At 44.6% G+C, this 15,222-nt stretch overlaps 24 non-coding genes and 1 pseudogene across 24 annotated transcripts; all 25 read left to right on the top strand.

Moving 5' to 3' along the window:
• The first annotated feature begins 113 nt into the window (after positions 1-113).
• Positions 114-232, top strand: LOC148398861 (5S ribosomal RNA). Its single transcript, XR_015858415.1, has one exon. It is a non-coding gene; the product is annotated as a 5S ribosomal RNA (ribosomal RNA).
• A 631-nt stretch (positions 233-863) lies between these two features.
• On the top strand, positions 864-982 carry LOC148398860 (5S ribosomal RNA). The gene has a single exon (XR_015858375.1). It is a non-coding gene; the product is annotated as a 5S ribosomal RNA (ribosomal RNA).
• Positions 983-1,350: 368 nt separating this feature from the next.
• On the top strand, positions 1,351-1,469 carry LOC148398859 (5S ribosomal RNA). The gene has a single exon (XR_015858414.1). It is a non-coding gene; the product is annotated as a 5S ribosomal RNA (ribosomal RNA).
• A 631-nt stretch (positions 1,470-2,100) lies between these two features.
• Positions 2,101-2,219, top strand: LOC148398858 (5S ribosomal RNA). Its single transcript, XR_015858321.1, has one exon. It is a non-coding gene; the product is annotated as a 5S ribosomal RNA (ribosomal RNA).
• Positions 2,220-2,587: 368 nt separating this feature from the next.
• LOC148398857 (5S ribosomal RNA) lies at positions 2,588-2,706 on the top strand. The gene has a single exon (XR_015858413.1). It is a non-coding gene; the product is annotated as a 5S ribosomal RNA (ribosomal RNA).
• A 631-nt stretch (positions 2,707-3,337) lies between these two features.
• LOC148398856 (5S ribosomal RNA) lies at positions 3,338-3,456 on the top strand. The gene has a single exon (XR_015858373.1). It is a non-coding gene; the product is annotated as a 5S ribosomal RNA (ribosomal RNA).
• A 368-nt stretch (positions 3,457-3,824) lies between these two features.
• On the top strand, positions 3,825-3,943 carry LOC148398855 (5S ribosomal RNA). Its single transcript, XR_015858300.1, has one exon. It is a non-coding gene; the product is annotated as a 5S ribosomal RNA (ribosomal RNA).
• Positions 3,944-4,575: 632 nt separating this feature from the next.
• Positions 4,576-4,694, top strand: LOC148398854 (5S ribosomal RNA). Its single transcript, XR_015858359.1, has one exon. It is a non-coding gene; the product is annotated as a 5S ribosomal RNA (ribosomal RNA).
• A 368-nt stretch (positions 4,695-5,062) lies between these two features.
• LOC148398853 (5S ribosomal RNA) lies at positions 5,063-5,181 on the top strand. Its single transcript, XR_015858412.1, has one exon. It is a non-coding gene; the product is annotated as a 5S ribosomal RNA (ribosomal RNA).
• A 631-nt stretch (positions 5,182-5,812) lies between these two features.
• LOC148398852 (5S ribosomal RNA) lies at positions 5,813-5,931 on the top strand. The gene has a single exon (XR_015858320.1). It is a non-coding gene; the product is annotated as a 5S ribosomal RNA (ribosomal RNA).
• A 368-nt stretch (positions 5,932-6,299) lies between these two features.
• LOC148398851 (5S ribosomal RNA) lies at positions 6,300-6,418 on the top strand. The gene has a single exon (XR_015858299.1). It is a non-coding gene; the product is annotated as a 5S ribosomal RNA (ribosomal RNA).
• Positions 6,419-7,049: 631 nt separating this feature from the next.
• LOC148398850 (5S ribosomal RNA) lies at positions 7,050-7,158 on the top strand (annotated as a pseudogene).
• Positions 7,159-7,526: 368 nt separating this feature from the next.
• Positions 7,527-7,645, top strand: LOC148398849 (5S ribosomal RNA). The gene has a single exon (XR_015858302.1). It is a non-coding gene; the product is annotated as a 5S ribosomal RNA (ribosomal RNA).
• A 631-nt stretch (positions 7,646-8,276) lies between these two features.
• Positions 8,277-8,395, top strand: LOC148398848 (5S ribosomal RNA). The gene has a single exon (XR_015858319.1). It is a non-coding gene; the product is annotated as a 5S ribosomal RNA (ribosomal RNA).
• A 368-nt stretch (positions 8,396-8,763) lies between these two features.
• Positions 8,764-8,882, top strand: LOC148398847 (5S ribosomal RNA). Its single transcript, XR_015858410.1, has one exon. It is a non-coding gene; the product is annotated as a 5S ribosomal RNA (ribosomal RNA).
• Positions 8,883-9,513: 631 nt separating this feature from the next.
• Positions 9,514-9,632, top strand: LOC148398846 (5S ribosomal RNA). Its single transcript, XR_015858318.1, has one exon. It is a non-coding gene; the product is annotated as a 5S ribosomal RNA (ribosomal RNA).
• A 368-nt stretch (positions 9,633-10,000) lies between these two features.
• LOC148398845 (5S ribosomal RNA) lies at positions 10,001-10,119 on the top strand. Its single transcript, XR_015858409.1, has one exon. It is a non-coding gene; the product is annotated as a 5S ribosomal RNA (ribosomal RNA).
• A 631-nt stretch (positions 10,120-10,750) lies between these two features.
• LOC148398844 (5S ribosomal RNA) lies at positions 10,751-10,869 on the top strand. Its single transcript, XR_015858304.1, has one exon. It is a non-coding gene; the product is annotated as a 5S ribosomal RNA (ribosomal RNA).
• Positions 10,870-11,237: 368 nt separating this feature from the next.
• Positions 11,238-11,356, top strand: LOC148398843 (5S ribosomal RNA). Its single transcript, XR_015858357.1, has one exon. It is a non-coding gene; the product is annotated as a 5S ribosomal RNA (ribosomal RNA).
• A 631-nt stretch (positions 11,357-11,987) lies between these two features.
• On the top strand, positions 11,988-12,106 carry LOC148398842 (5S ribosomal RNA). The gene has a single exon (XR_015858317.1). It is a non-coding gene; the product is annotated as a 5S ribosomal RNA (ribosomal RNA).
• Positions 12,107-12,474: 368 nt separating this feature from the next.
• LOC148398841 (5S ribosomal RNA) lies at positions 12,475-12,593 on the top strand. Its single transcript, XR_015858408.1, has one exon. It is a non-coding gene; the product is annotated as a 5S ribosomal RNA (ribosomal RNA).
• A 631-nt stretch (positions 12,594-13,224) lies between these two features.
• Positions 13,225-13,343, top strand: LOC148398840 (5S ribosomal RNA). The gene has a single exon (XR_015858369.1). It is a non-coding gene; the product is annotated as a 5S ribosomal RNA (ribosomal RNA).
• A 368-nt stretch (positions 13,344-13,711) lies between these two features.
• On the top strand, positions 13,712-13,830 carry LOC148398839 (5S ribosomal RNA). The gene has a single exon (XR_015858407.1). It is a non-coding gene; the product is annotated as a 5S ribosomal RNA (ribosomal RNA).
• A 631-nt stretch (positions 13,831-14,461) lies between these two features.
• Positions 14,462-14,580, top strand: LOC148398838 (5S ribosomal RNA). The gene has a single exon (XR_015858316.1). It is a non-coding gene; the product is annotated as a 5S ribosomal RNA (ribosomal RNA).
• A 368-nt stretch (positions 14,581-14,948) lies between these two features.
• LOC148398837 (5S ribosomal RNA) lies at positions 14,949-15,067 on the top strand. The gene has a single exon (XR_015858406.1). It is a non-coding gene; the product is annotated as a 5S ribosomal RNA (ribosomal RNA).
• The last annotated feature ends 155 nt before the right edge of the window (positions 15,068-15,222 follow it).

The following is a 15,222-nucleotide window of genomic DNA, read 5'->3' as shown; positions in this document are numbered from 1 at the left end:
TGCAGGATGCTTGGTCTCCATGTGCCGAAGCAGTTTTGAAGGCTTCATTGGCTCGCTCGCTAGTTTCAGGGGCGATTGTGTCTATAAAATGCAAAGTGTTGGGTCACCTCACGGCTTACGGCCATACTACCCTGAGAACGCCCGATCTCGTCCGATCTCGGAAGCTAAGCAGGGTCGGGCCTGGTTAGTACTTGGATGGGAGACCGCCTGGGAATACCAGGTGCTGTAAGCTTTTTCTTTTTCTTATGTGCACTTCAATCGTTTAAGAAACTATTTTTTACAACACCCATCACGAATGGCATCCGGAAACAGCAAGCCTAATTTAAACTCCGACATTGAAACTATAACACGAGTTTGAAAGCTATATTATGTGGTGACATCCACAGCATTGTAGTTCAATTTTTTACCGCTAGAGAGCAGACTATGTACAGTGAGCATGGCTCCCTGTGAACTCAAAGCAGCAGGCTTGACTTGTAAAAGAACCCAACACAACACTTCCATGAAGTGTTTTTAAACTTTTCAAGGCATTTATTTTGATTCAGCAAAATGCAGGTCGCAACGGCAAATTCGTGCTACCGCATAAAAAGCTGTCAATAACTTTTCATGATAGCCACGTTTCCATAAAACACCAAAAGTCTTGGAAGAAAGCCTGTTTCGGCCCTGGTTGTAAAAAAAAAACAACAAAAAAAACAAAAGGGAAGGGAGACCGTCCGGGAATACCAGGTGCTGAAAGCCTTTTTTTTTTCTTTTCCACGTCAATTGTGAAAGGAAACTTTTACCACAGCCATCAAGTCCCGCCGCTGCTTGGCATGGTTTCAGGGGCGATTGTGTCTATAAAACGAAAAATTCTGAGAGATCTCACGGCTTACGGCCATACTACCCTGAGAGCGCCCGATCTCGTCCGATCGCGGAGGCTAAGCAGGGTCGGGCCTGGTTAGTACTTGGATGGGCGACCGCCTGGGAATACCAGTTGCTGTAAGCTTCTTTTTTTTTTTTTTCTTATGTGCACTTCAATCGTTTGAGCCAAGAACTTTTTACAGCACCCATCACGAATGGCATTCGGAAACTGCAAGCCTAGTTTGAACTCCGACACTGAAACTATAACACGAGTTTAAAACCTACATTGTGTGGCGACAGCCATAGCATTGTAGTTCACGTTTTTACCGCTAGAGGACAGACTATGTACAGTGAATAAAGAGCATGGCTCCCTGTGAAGTGGTTAAGGTTTGTCTTTTAATGCAGGATGCTTGGTCTCCATGTGCCGAAGCAGTTTTGAAGGCTTCATTGGCTCGCTCGCTAGTTTCAGGGGCGATTGTGTCTATAAAATGCAAAGTGTTGGGTCACCTCACGGCTTACGGCCATACTACCCTGAGAACGCCCGATCTCGTCCGATCTCGGAAGCTAAGCAGGGTCGGGCCTGGTTAGTACTTGGATGGGAGACCGCCTGGGAATACCAGGTGCTGTAAGCTTTTTCTTTTTCTTATGTGCACTTCAATCGTTTAAGAAACTATTTTTTACAACACCCATCACGAATGGCATCCGGAAACAGCAAGCCTAATTTAAACTCCGACATTGAAACTATAACACGAGTTTGAAAGCTATATTATGTGGTGACATCCACAGCATTGTAGTTCAATTTTTTACCGCTAGAGAGCAGACTATGTACAGTGAGCATGGCTCCCTGTGAACTCAAAGCAGCAGGCTTGACTTGTAAAAGAACCCAACACAACACTTCCATGAAGTGTTTTTAAACTTTTCAAGGCATTTATTTTGATTCAGCAAAATGCAGGTCGCAACGGCAAATTCGTGCTACCGCATAAAAAGCTGTCAATAACTTTTCATGATAGCCACGTTTCCATAAAACACCAAAAGTCTTGGAAGAAAGCCTGTTTCGGCCCTGGTTGTAAAAAAAAAACAACAAAAAAAACAAAAGGGAAGGGAGACCGTCCGGGAATACCAGGTGCTGAAAGCCTTTTTTTTTTCTTTTCCACGTCAATTGTGAAAGGAAACTTTTACCACAGCCATCAAGTCCCGCCGCTGCTTGGCATGGTTTCAGGGGCGATTGTGTCTATAAAACGAAAAATTCTGAGAGATCTCACGGCTTACGGCCATACTACCCTGAGAGCGCCCGATCTCGTCCGATCTCGGAGGCTAAGCAGGGTCGGGCCTGGTTAGTACTTGGATGGGCGACCGCCTGGGAATACCAGTTGCTGTAAGCTTCTTTTTTTTTTTTTTCTTATGTGCACTTCAATCGTTTGAGCCAAGAACTTTTTACAGCACCCATCACGAATGGCATTCGGAAACTGCAAGCCTAGTTTGAACTCCGACACTGAAACTATAACACGAGTTTAAAACCTACATTGTGTGGCGACAGCCATAGCATTGTAGTTCACGTTTTTACCGCTAGAGGACAGACTATGTACAGTGAATAAAGAGCATGGCTCCCTGTGAAGTGGTTAAGGTTTGTCTTTTAATGCAGGATGCTTGGTCTCCATGTGCCGAAGCAGTTTTGAAGGCTTCATTGGCTCGCTCGCTAGTTTCAGGGGCGATTGTGTCTATAAAATGCAAAGTGTTGGGTCACCTCACGGCTTACGGCCATACTACCCTGAGAACGCCCGATCTCGTCCGATCTCGGAAGCTAAGCAGGGTCGGGCCTGGTTAGTACTTGGATGGGAGACCGCCTGGGAATACCAGGTGCTGTAAGCTTTTTCTTTTTCTTATGTGCACTTCAATCGTTTAAGAAACTATTTTTTACAACACCCATCACGAATGGCATCCGGAAACAGCAAGCCTAATTTAAACTCCGACATTGAAACTATAACACGAGTTTGAAAGCTATATTATGTGGTGACATCCACAGCATTGTAGTTCAATTTTTTACCGCTAGAGAGCAGACTATGTACAGTGAGCATGGCTCCCTGTGAACTCAAAGCAGCAGGCTTGACTTGTAAAAGAACCCAACACAACACTTCCATGAAGTGTTTTTAAACTTTTCAAGGCATTTATTTTGATTCAGCAAAATGCAGGTCGCAACGGCAAATTCGTGCTACCGCATAAAAAGCTGTCAATAACTTTTCATGATAGCCACGTTTCCATAAAACACCAAAAGTCTTGGAAGAAAGCCTGTTTCGGCCCTGGTTGTAAAAAAAAAACAACAAAAAAAACAAAAGGGAAGGGAGACCGTCCGGGAATACCAGGTGCTGAAAGCCTTTTTTTTTTCTTTTCCACGTCAATTGTGAAAGGAAACTTTTACCACAGCCATCAAGTCCCGCCGCTGCTTGGCATGGTTTCAGGGGCGATTGTGTCTATAAAACGAAAAATTCTGAGAGATCTCACGGCTTACGGCCGTACTACCCTGAGAGCGCCCGATCTCGTCCGATCTCGGAGGCTAAGCAGGGTCGGGCCTGGTTAGTACTTGGATGGGCGACCGCCTGGGAATACCAGTTGCTGTAAGCTTCTTTTTTTTTTTTTTCTTATGTGCACTTCAATCGTTTGAGCCAAGAACTTTTTACAGCACCCATCACGAATGGCATTCGGAAACTGCAAGCCTAGTTTGAACTCCGACACTGAAACTATAACACGAGTTTAAAACCTACATTGTGTGGCGACAGCCATAGCATTGTAGTTCACGTTTTTACCGCTAGAGGACAGACTATGTACAGTGAATAAAGAGCATGGCTCCCTGTGAAGTGGTTAAGGTTTGTCTTTTAATGCAGGATGCTTGGTCTCCATGTGCCGAAGCAGTTTTGAAGGCTTCATTGGCTCGCTCGCTAGTTTCAGGGGCGATTGTGTCTATAAAATGCAAAGTGTTGGGTCACCTCACGGCTTACGGCCATACTACCCTGAGAACGCCCGATCTCGTCCGATGTCGGAAGCTAAGCAGGGTCGGGCCTGGTTAGTACTTGGATGGGAGACCGCCTGGGAATACCAGGTGCTGTAAGCTTTTTCTTTTTCTTATGTGCACTTCAATCGTTTAAGAAACTATTTTTTACAACACCCATCACGAATGGCATCCGGAAACAGCAAGCCTAATTTAAACTCCGACATTGAAACTATAACACGAGTTTGAAAGCTATATTATGTGGTGACATCCACAGCATTGTAGTTCAATTTTTTACCGCTAGAGAGCAGACTATGTACAGTGAGCATGGCTCCCTGTGAACTCAAAGCAGCAGGCTTGACTTGTAAAAGAACCCAACACAACACTTCCATGAAGTGTTTTTAAACTTTTCAAGGCATTTATTTTGATTCAGCAAAATGCAGGTCGCAACGGCAAATTCGTGCTACCGCATAAAAAGCTGTCAATAACTTTTCATGATAGCCACGTTTCCATAAAACACCAAAAGTCTTGGAAGAAAGCCTGTTTCGGCCCTGGTTGTAAAAAAAAAACAACAAAAAAAAACAAAAGGGAAGGGAGACCGTCCGGGAATACCAGGTGCTGAAAGCCTTTTTTTTTTCTTTTCCACGTCAATTGTGAAAGGAAACTTTTACCACAGCCATCAAGTCCCGCCGCTGCTTGGCATGGTTTCAGGGGCGATTGTGTCTATAAAACGAAAAATTCTGAGAGATCTCACGGCTTACGGCCATACTACCCTGAGAGCGCCCGATCTCGTCCGATCTCGGAGGCTAAGCAGGGTCGGGCCTGGTCAGTACTTGGATGGGCGACCGCCTGGGAATACCAGTTGCTGTAAGCTTCTTTTTTTTTTTTTTCTTATGTGCACTTCAATCGTTTGAGCCAAGAACTTTTTACAGCACCCATCACGAATGGCATTCGGAAACTGCAAGCCTAGTTTGAACTCCGACACTGAAACTATAACACGAGTTTAAAACCTACATTGTGTGGCGACAGCCATAGCATTGTAGTTCACGTTTTTACCGCTAGAGGACAGACTATGTACAGTGAATAAAGAGCATGGCTCCCTGTGAAGTGGTTAAGGTTTGTCTTTTAATGCAGGATGCTTGGTCTCCATGTGCCGAAGCAGTTTTGAAGGCTTCATTGGCTCGCTCGCTAGTTTCAGGGGCGATTGTGTCTATAAAATGCAAAGTGTTGGGTCACCTCACGGCTTACGGCCATACTACCCTGAGAACGCCCGATCTCGTCCGATCTCGGAAGCTAAGCAGGGTCGGGCCTGGTTAGTACTTGGATGGGAGACCGCCTGGGAATACCAGGTGCTGTAAGCTTTTTCTTTTTCTTATGTGCACTTCAATCGTTTAAGAAACTATTTTTTACAACACCCATCACGAATGGCATCCGGAAACAGCAAGCCTAATTTAAACTCCGACATTGAAACTATAACACGAGTTTGAAAGCTATATTATGTGGTGACATCCACAGCATTGTAGTTCAATTTTTTACCGCTAGAGAGCAGACTATGTACAGTGAGCATGGCTCCCTGTGAACTCAAAGCAGCAGGCTTGACTTGTAAAAGAACCCAACACAACACTTCCATGAAGTGTTTTTAAACTTTTCAAGGCATTTATTTTGATTCAGCAAAATGCAGGTCGCAACGGCAAATTCGTGCTACCGCATAAAAAGCTGTCAATAACTTTTCATGATAGCCACGTTTCCATAAAACACCAAAAGTCTTGGAAGAAAGCCTGTTTCGGCCCTGGTTGTAAAAAAAAAACAACAAAAAAAACAAAAGGGAAGGGAGACCGTCCGGGAATACCAGGTGCTGAAAGCCTTTTTTTTTTCTTTTCCACGTCAATTGTGAAAGGAAACTTTTACCACAGCCATCAAGTCCCGCCGCTGCTTGGCATGGTTTCAGGGGCGATTGTGTCTATAAAACGAAAAATTCTGAGAGATCTCACGGCTTACGGCCATACTACCCTGAGAGCGCCCGATCTCGTCCGATCTCGGAGGCTAAGCAGGGTCGGGCCTGGTTAGTACTTGGATGGGCGACCGCCTGGGAATACCAGTTGCTGTAAGCTTCTTTTTTTTTTTTTTCTTATGTGCACTTCAATCGTTTGAGCCAAGAACTTTTTACAGCACCCATCACGAATGGCATTCGGAAACTGCAAGCCTAGTTTGAACTCCGACACTGAAACTATAACACGAGTTTAAAACCTACATTGTGTGGCGACAGCCATGGCATTGTAGTTCACGTTTTTACCGCTAGAGGACAGACTATGTACAGTGAATAAAGAGCATGGCTCCCTGTGAAGTGGTTAAGGTTTGTCTTTTAATGCAGGATGCTTGGTCTCCATGTGCCGAAGCAGTTTTGAAGGCTTCATTGGCTCGCTCGCTAGTTTCAGGGGCGATTGTGTCTATAAAATGCAAAGTGTTGGGTCACCTCACGGCTTACGGCCATACTACCCTGAGAACGCCCGATCTCGTCCGATGTCGGAAGCTAAGCAGGGTCGGGCCTGGTTAGTACTTGGATGGGAGACCGCCTGGGAATACCAGGTGCTGTAAGCTTTTTCTTTTTCTTATGTGCACTTCAATCGTTTAAGAAACTATTTTTTACAACACCCATCACGAATGGCATCCGGAAACAGCAAGCCTAATTTAAACTCCGACATTGAAACTATAACACGAGTTTGAAAGCTATATTATGTGGTGACATCCACAGCATTGTAGTTCAATTTTTTACCGCTAGAGAGCAGACTATGTACAGTGAGCATGGCTCCCTGTGAACTCAAAGCAGCAGGCTTGACTTGTAAAAGAACCCAACACAACACTTCCATGAAGTGTTTTTAAACTTTTCAAGGCATTTATTTTGATTCAGCAAAATGCAGGTCGCAACGGCAAATTCGTGCTACCGCATAAAAAGCTGTCAATAACTTTTCATGATAGCCACGTTTCCATAAAACACCAAAAGTCTTGGAAGAAAGCCTGTTTCGGCCCTGGTTGTAAAAAAAAAACAACAAAAAAAACAAAAGGGAAGGGAGACCGTCCGGGAATACCAGGTGCTGAAAGCCTTTTTTTTTTCTTTTCCACGTCAATTGTGAAAGGAAACTTTTACCACAGCCATCAAGTCCCGCCGCTGCTTGGCATGGTTTCAGGGGCGATTGTGTCTATAAAACGAAAAATTCTGAGAGATCTCACGGCTTACGGCCATACTACCCTGAGAGCGCCCGATCTCGGAGGCTAAGCAGGGTCGGGCCTGGTTAGTACTTGGATGGGCGACCGCCTGGGAATACCAGTTGCTGTAAGCTTCTTTTTTTTTTTTTTCTTATGTGCACTTCAATCGTTTGAGCCAAGAACTTTTTACAGCACCCATCACGAATGGCATTCGGAAACTGCAAGCCTAGTTTGAACTCCGACACTGAAACTATAACACGAGTTTAAAACCTACATTGTGTGGCGACAGCCATAGCATTGTAGTTCACGTTTTTACCGCTAGAGGACAGACTATGTACAGTGAATAAAGAGCATGGCTCCCTGTGAAGTGGTTAAGGTTTGTCTTTTAATGCAGGATGCTTGGTCTCCATGTGCCGAAGCAGTTTTGAAGGCTTCATTGGCTCGCTCGCTAGTTTCAGGGGCGATTGTGTCTATAAAATGCAAAGTGTTGGGTCACCTCATGGCTTACGGCCATACTACCCTGAGAACGCCTGATCTCGTCCAATCTCAGAAGCTAAGCAGGGTCGGGCCTGGTTAGTACTTGGATGGGAGACCGCCTGGGAATACCAGGTGCTGTAAGCTTTTTCTTTTTCTTATGTGCACTTCAATCGTTTAAGAAACTATTTTTTACAACACCCATCACGAATGGCATCCGGAAACAGCAAGCCTAATTTAAACTCCGACATTGAAACTATAACACGAGTTTGAAAGCTATATTATGTGGTGACATCCACAGCATTGTAGTTCAATTTTTTACCGCTAGAGAGCAGACTATGTACAGTGAGCATGGCTCCCTGTGAACTCAAAGCAGCAGGCTTGACTTGTAAAAGAACCCAACACAACACTTCCATGAAGTGTTTTTAAACTTTTCAAGGCATTTATTTTGATTCAGCAAAATGCAGGTCGCAACGGCAAATTCGTGCTACCGCATAAAAAGCTGTCAATAACTTTTCATGATAGCCACGTTTCCATAAAACACCAAAAGTCTTGGAAGAAAGCCTGTTTCGGCCCTGGTTGTAAAAAAAAAACAACAAAAAAAACAAAAGGGAAGGGAGACCGTCCGGGAATACCAGGTGCTGAAAGCCTTTTTTTTTTCTTTTCCACGTCAATTGTGAAAGGAAACTTTTACCACAGCCATCAAGTCCCGCCGCTGCTTGGCATGGTTTCAGGGGCGATTGTGTCTATAAAACGAAAAATTCTGAGAGATCTCACGGCTTACGGCCATACTACCCTGAGAGCGCCCGATCTCGTCCGATCTCGGAGGCTAAGCAGGGTCGGGCCTGGTTAGTACTTGGATGGGCGACCGCCTGGGAATACCAGTTGCTGTAAGCTTCTTTTTTTTTTTTTTCTTATGTGCACTTCAATCGTTTGAGCCAAGAACTTTTTACAGCACCCATCACGAATGGCATTCGGAAACTGCAAGCCTAGTTTGAACTCCGACACTGAAACTATAACACGAGTTTAAAACCTACATTGTGTGGCGACAGCCATAGCATTGTAGTTCACGTTTTTACCGCTAGAGGACAGACTATGTACAGTGAATAAAGAGCATGGCTCCCTGTGAAGTGGTTAAGGTTTGTCTTTTAATGCAGGATGCTTGGTCTCCATGTGCCGAAGCAGTTTTGAAGGCTTCATTGGCTCGCTCGCTAGTTTCAGGGGCGATTGTGTCTATAAAATGCAAAGTGTTGGGTCACCTCACGGCTTACGGCCATACTACCCTGAGAACGCCCGATCTCGTCCGATCTCGGAAGCTAAGCAGGGTCGGGCCTGGTTAGTACTTGGATGGGAGACCGCCTGGGAATACCAGGTGCTGTAAGCTTTTTCTTTTTCTTATGTGCACTTCAATCGTTTAAGAAACTATTTTTTACAACACCCATCACGAATGGCATCCGGAAACAGCAAGCCTAATTTGAACTCCGACATTGAAACTATAACACGAGTTTGAAAGCTATATTATGTGGTGACATCCACAGCATTGTAGTTCAATTTTTTACCGCTAGAGAGCAGACTATGTACAGTGAGCATGGCTCCCTGTGAACTCAAAGCAGCAGGCTTGACTTGTAAAAGAACCCAACACAACACTTCCATGAAGTGTTTTTAAACTTTTCAAGGCATTTATTTTGATTCAGCAAAATGCAGGTCGCAACGGCAAATTCGTGCTACCGCATAAAAAGCTGTCAATAACTTTTCATGATAGCCACGTTTCCATAAAACACCAAAAGTCTTGGAAGAAAGCCTGTTTCGGCCCTGGTTGTAAAAAAAAAACAACAAAAAAAACAAAAGGGAAGGGAGACCGTCCGGGAATACCAGGTGCTGAAAGCCTTTTTTTTTTCTTTTCCACGTCAATTGTGAAAGGAAACTTTTACCACAGCCATCAAGTCCCGCCGCTGCTTGGCATGGTTTCAGGGGCGATTGTGTCTATAAAACGAAAAATTCTGAGAGATCTCACGGCTTACGGCCATACTACCCTGAGAGCGCCCGATCTCGTCCGATCTCGGAGGCTAAGCAGGGTCGGGCCTGGTTAGTACTTGGATGGGCGACCGCCTGGGAATACCAGTTGCTGTAAGCTTCTTTTTTTTTTTTTTCTTATGTGCACTTCAATCGTTTGAGCCAAGAACTTTTTACAGCACCCATCACGAATGGCATTCGGAAACTGCAAGCCTAGTTTGAACTCCGACACTGAAACTATAACACGAGTTTAAAACCTACATTGTGTGGCGACAGCCATAGCATTGTAGTTCACGTTTTTACCGCTAGAGGACAGACTATGTACAGTGAATAAAGAGCATGGCTCCCTGTGAAGTGGTTAAGGTTTGTCTTTTAATGCAGGATGCTTGGTCTCCATGTGCCGAAGCAGTTTTGAAGGCTTCATTGGCTCGCTCGCTAGTTTCAGGGGCGATTGTGTCTATAAAATGCAAAGTGTTGGGTCACCTCACGGCTTACGGCCATACTACCCTGAGAACGCCCGATCTCGTCCGATCTCGGAAGCTAAGCAGGGTCGGGCCTGGTTAGTACTTGGATGGGAGACCGCCTGGGAATACCAGGTGCTGTAAGCTTTTTCTTTTTCTTATGTGCACTTCAATCGTTTAAGAAACTATTTTTTACAACACCCATCACGAATGGCATCCGGAAACAGCAAGCCTAATTTAAACTCCGACATTGAAACTATAACACGAGTTTGAAAGCTATATTATGTGGTGACATCCACAGCATTGTAGTTCAATTTTTTACCGCTAGAGAGCAGACTATGTACAGTGAGCATGGCTCCCTGTGAACTCAAAGCAGCAGGCTTGACTTGTAAAAGAACCCAACACAACACTTCCATGAAGTGTTTTTAAACTTTTCAAGGCATTTATTTTGATTCAGCAAAATGCAGGTCGCAACGGCAAATTCGTGCTACCGCATAAAAAGCTGTCAATAACTTTTCATGATAGCCACGTTTCCATAAAACACCAAAAGTCTTGGAAGAAAGCCTGTTTCGGCCCTGGTTGTAAAAAAAAAACAACAAAAAAAACAAAAGGGAAGGGAGACCGTCCGGGAATACCAGGTGCTGAAAGCCTTTTTTTTTTCTTTTCCACGTCAATTGTGAAAGGAAACTTTTACCACAGCCATCAAGTCCCGCCGCTGCTTGGCATGGTTTCAGGGGCGATTGTGTCTATAAAACGAAAAATTCTGAGAGATCTCACGGCTTACGGCCATACTACCCTGAGAGCGCCCGATCTCGTCCGATCTCGGAGGCTAAGCAGGGTCGGGCCTGGTTAGTACTTGGATGGGTGACCGCCTGGGAATACCAGTTGCTGTAAGCTTCTTTTTTTTTTTTTTCTTATGTGCACTTCAATCGTTTGAGCCAAGAACTTTTTACAGCACCCATCACGAATGGCATTCGGAAACTGCAAGCCTAGTTTGAACTCCGACACTGAAACTATAACACGAGTTTAAAACCTACATTGTGTGGCGACAGCCATAGCATTGTAGTTCACGTTTTTACCGCTAGAGGACAGACTATGTACAGTGAATAAAGAGCATGGCTCCCTGTGAAGTGGTTAAGGTTTGTCTTTTAATGCAGGATGCTTGGTCTCCATGTGCCGAAGCAGTTTTGAAGGCTTCATTGGCTCGCTCGCTAGTTTCAGGGGCGATTGTGTCTATAAAATGCAAAGTGTTGGGTCACCTCACGGCTTACGGCCATACTACCCTGAGAACGCCCGATCTAGTCCGATCTCGGAAGCTAAGCATGGTCGGGCCTGGTTAGTACTTGGATGGGAGACCGCCTGGGAATACCAGGTGCTGTAAGCTTTTTCTTTTTCTTATGTGCACTTCAATCGTTTAAGAAACTATTTTTTACAACACCCATCACGAATGGCATCCGGAAACAGCAAGCCTAATTTAAACTCCGACATTGAAACTATAACACGAGTTTGAAAGCTATATTATGTGGTGACATCCACAGCATTGTAGTTCAATTTTTTACCGCTAGAGAGCAGACTATGTACAGTGAGCATGGCTCCCTGTGAACTCAAAGCAGCAGGCTTGACTTGTAAAAGAACCCAACACAACACTTCCATGAAGTGTTTTTAAACTTTTCAAGGCATTTATTTTGATTCAGCAAAATGCAGGTCGCAACGGCAAATTCGTGCTACCGCATAAAAAGCTGTCAATAACTTTTCATGATAGCCACGTTTCCATAAAACACCAAAAGTCTTGGAAGAAAGCCTGTTTCGGCCCTGGTTGTAAAAAAAAAAAAACAAAAAAAACAAAAGGGAAGGGAGACCGTCCGGGAATACCAGGTGCTGAAAGCCTTTTTTTTTTCTTTTCCACGTCAATTGTGAAAGGAAACTTTTACCACAGCCATCAAGTCCCGCCGCTGCTTGGCATGGTTTCAGGGGCGATTGTGTCTATAAAACGAAAAATTCTGAGAGATCTCACGGCTTACGGCCATACTACCCTGAGAGCGCCCGATCTCGTCCGATCTCGGAGGCTAAGCAGGGTCGGGCCTGGTTAGTACTTGGATGGGCGACCGCCTGGGAATACCAGTTGCTGTAAGCTTCTTTTTTTTTTTTTTCTTATGTGCACTTCAATCGTTTGAGCCAAGAACTTTTTACAGCACCCATCACGAATGGCATTCGGAAACTGCAAGCCTAGTTTGAACTCCGACACTGAAACTATAACACGAGTTTAAAACCTACATTGTGTGGCGACAGCCATAGCATTGTAGTTCACGTTTTTACCGCTAGAGGACAGACTATGTACAGTGAATAAAGAGCATGGCTCCCTGTGAAGTGGTTAAGGTTTGTCTTTTAATGCAGGATGCTTGGTCTCCATGTGCCGAAGCAGTTTTGAAGGCTTCATTGGCTCGCTCGCTAGTTTCAGGGGCGATTGTGTCTATAAAATGCAAAGTGTTGGGTCACCTCACGGCTTACGGCCATACTACCCTGAGAACGCCCGATCTCGTCCGATCTCGGAAGCTAAGCAGGGTCGGGCCTGGTTAGTACTTGGATGGGAGACCGCCTGGGAATACCAGGTGCTGTAAGCTTTTTCTTTTTCTTATGTGCACTTCAATCGTTTAAGAAACTATTTTTTACAACACCCATCACGAATGGCATCCGGAAACAGCAAGCCTAATTTAAACTCCGACATTGAAACTATAACACGAGTTTGAAAGCTATATTATGTGGTGACATCCACAGCATTGTAGTTCAATTTTTTACCGCTAGAGAGCAGACTATGTACAGTGAGCATGGCTCCCTGTGAACTCAAAGCAGCAGGCTTGACTTGTAAAAGAACCCAACACAACACTTCCATGAAGTGTTTTTAAACTTTTCAAGGCATTTATTTTGATTCAGCAAAATGCAGGTCGCAACGGCAAATTCGTGCTACCGCATAAAAAGCTGTCAATAACTTTTCATGATAGCCACGTTTCCACAAAACACCAAAAGTCTTGGAAGAAAGCCTGTTTCGGCCCTGGTTGTAAAAAAAAAAAAAAAAAAAAAACAAAAGGGAAGGGAGACCGTCCGGGAATACCAGGTGCTGAAAGCCTTTTTTTTTTCTTTTCCACGTCAATTGTGAAAGGAAACTTTTACCACAGCCATCAAGTCCCGCCGCTGCTTGGCATGGTTTCAGGGGCGATTGTGTCTATAAAACGAAAAATTCTGAGAGATCTCACGGTTTACGGCCATACTACCCTGAGAGCGCCCGATCTCGTCCGATCTCGGAGGCTAAGCAGGGTCGGGCCTGGTTAGTACTTGGATGGGCGACCGCCTGGGAATACCAGTTGCTGTAAGCTTCTTTTTTTTTTTTTTCTTATGTGCACTTCAATCGTTTGAGCCAAGAACTTTTTACAGCACCCATCACGAATGGCATTCGGAAACTGCAAGCCTAGTTTGAACTACGACACTGAAACTATAACACGAGTTTAAAACCTACATTGTGTGGCGACAGCCATAGCATTGTAGTTCACGTTTTTACCGCTAGAGGACAGACTATGTACAGTGAATAAAGAGCATGGCTCCCTGTGAAGTGGTTAAGGTTTGTCTTTTAATGCAGGATGCTTGGTCTCCATGTGCCGAAGCAGTTTTGAAGGCTTCATTGGCTCGCTCGCTAGTTTCAGGGGCGATTGTGTCTATAAAATGCAAAGTGTTGGATCACCTCACGGCTTACGGCCATACTACCCTGAGAACGCCCGATCTCGTCCGATCTCGGAAGCTAAGCAGGGTCGGGCCTGGTTAGTACTTGGATGGGAGACCGCCTGGGAATACCAGGTGCTGTAAGCTTTTTCTTTTTCTTATGTGCACTTCAATCGTTTAAGAAACTATTTTTTACAACACCCATCACGAATGGCATCCGGAAACAGCAAGCCTAATTTAAACTCCGACATTGAAACTATAACACGAGTTTGAAAGCTATATTATGTGGTGACATCCACAGCATTGTAGTTCAATTTTTTACCGCTAGAGAGCAGACTATGTACAGTGAGCATGGCTCCCTGTGAACTCAAAGCAGCAGGCTTGACTTGTAAAAGAACCCAACACAACACTTCCATGAAGTGTTTTTAAACTTTTCAAGGCATTTATTTTGATTCAGCAAAATGCAGGTCGCAACGGCAAATTCGTGCTACCGCATAAAAAGCTGTCAATAACTTTTCATGATAGCCACGTTTCCATAAAACACCAAAAGTCTTGGAAGAAAGCCTGTTTCGGCCCTGGTTGTAAAAAAAAAACAACAAAAAAAACAAAAGGGAAGGGAGACCGTCCGGGAATACCAGGTGCTGAAAGCCTTTTTTTTTTCTTTTCCACGTCAATTGTGAAAGGAAACTTTTACCACAGCCATCAAGTCCCGCCGCTGCTTGGCATGGTTTCAGGGGCGATTGTGTCTATAAAATGAAAAATTCTGAGAGATCTCACGGCTTACGGCCATACTACCCTGAGAGCGCCCGATCTCGTCCGATCTCGGAGGCTAAGCAGGGTCGGGCCTGGTTAGTACTTGGATGGGCGACCGCCTGGGAATACCAGTTGCTGTAAGCTTCTTTTTTTTTTTTTTCTTATGTGCACTTCAATCGTTTGAGCCAAGAACTTTTTACAGCACCCATCACGAATGGCATTCGGAAACTGCAAGCCTAGTTTGAACTCCGACACTGAAACTATAACACGAGTTTAAAACCTACATTGTGTGGCGACAGCCATAGCATTGTAGTTCACGTTTTTACCGCTAGAGGACAGACTATGTACAGTGAATAAAGAGCATGGCTCCCTGTGAAGTGGTTAAGGTTTGTCTTTTAATGCAGGATGCTTGGTCTCCATGTGCCGAAGCAGTTTTGAAGGCTTCATTGGCTCGCTCGCTAGTTTCAGGGGCGATTGTGTCTATAAAATGCAAAGTGTTAGGTCACCTCACGGCTTACGGCCATACTACCCTGAGAACGCCCGATCTCGTCCGATCTCGGAAGCTAAGCAGGGTCGGGCCTGGTTAGTACTTGGATGGGAGACCGCCTGGGAATACCAGGTGCTGTAAGCTTTTTCTTTTTCTTATGTGCACTTCAATCGTTTAAGAAACTATTTTTTACAACACCCATCACGAATGGCATCCGGAAACAGCAAGCCTAATTTAAACTCCGACATTGAAACTATAACACGAGTTTGAAAGCTATATTATGTGGTGACATCCACAGC

This window comes from Syngnathus floridae, chromosome 4 (assembly GCF_059516105.1).
Source record: "Syngnathus floridae isolate MCC-2025c chromosome 4, RoL_Sflo_1.0, whole genome shotgun sequence".
Lineage (NCBI taxonomy): Eukaryota > Metazoa > Chordata > Actinopteri > Syngnathiformes > Syngnathidae > Syngnathus > Syngnathus floridae.
Note: the sequence above shows the minus strand (reverse complement) of the source record. Positions and strands in the feature narration are given on the sequence as shown.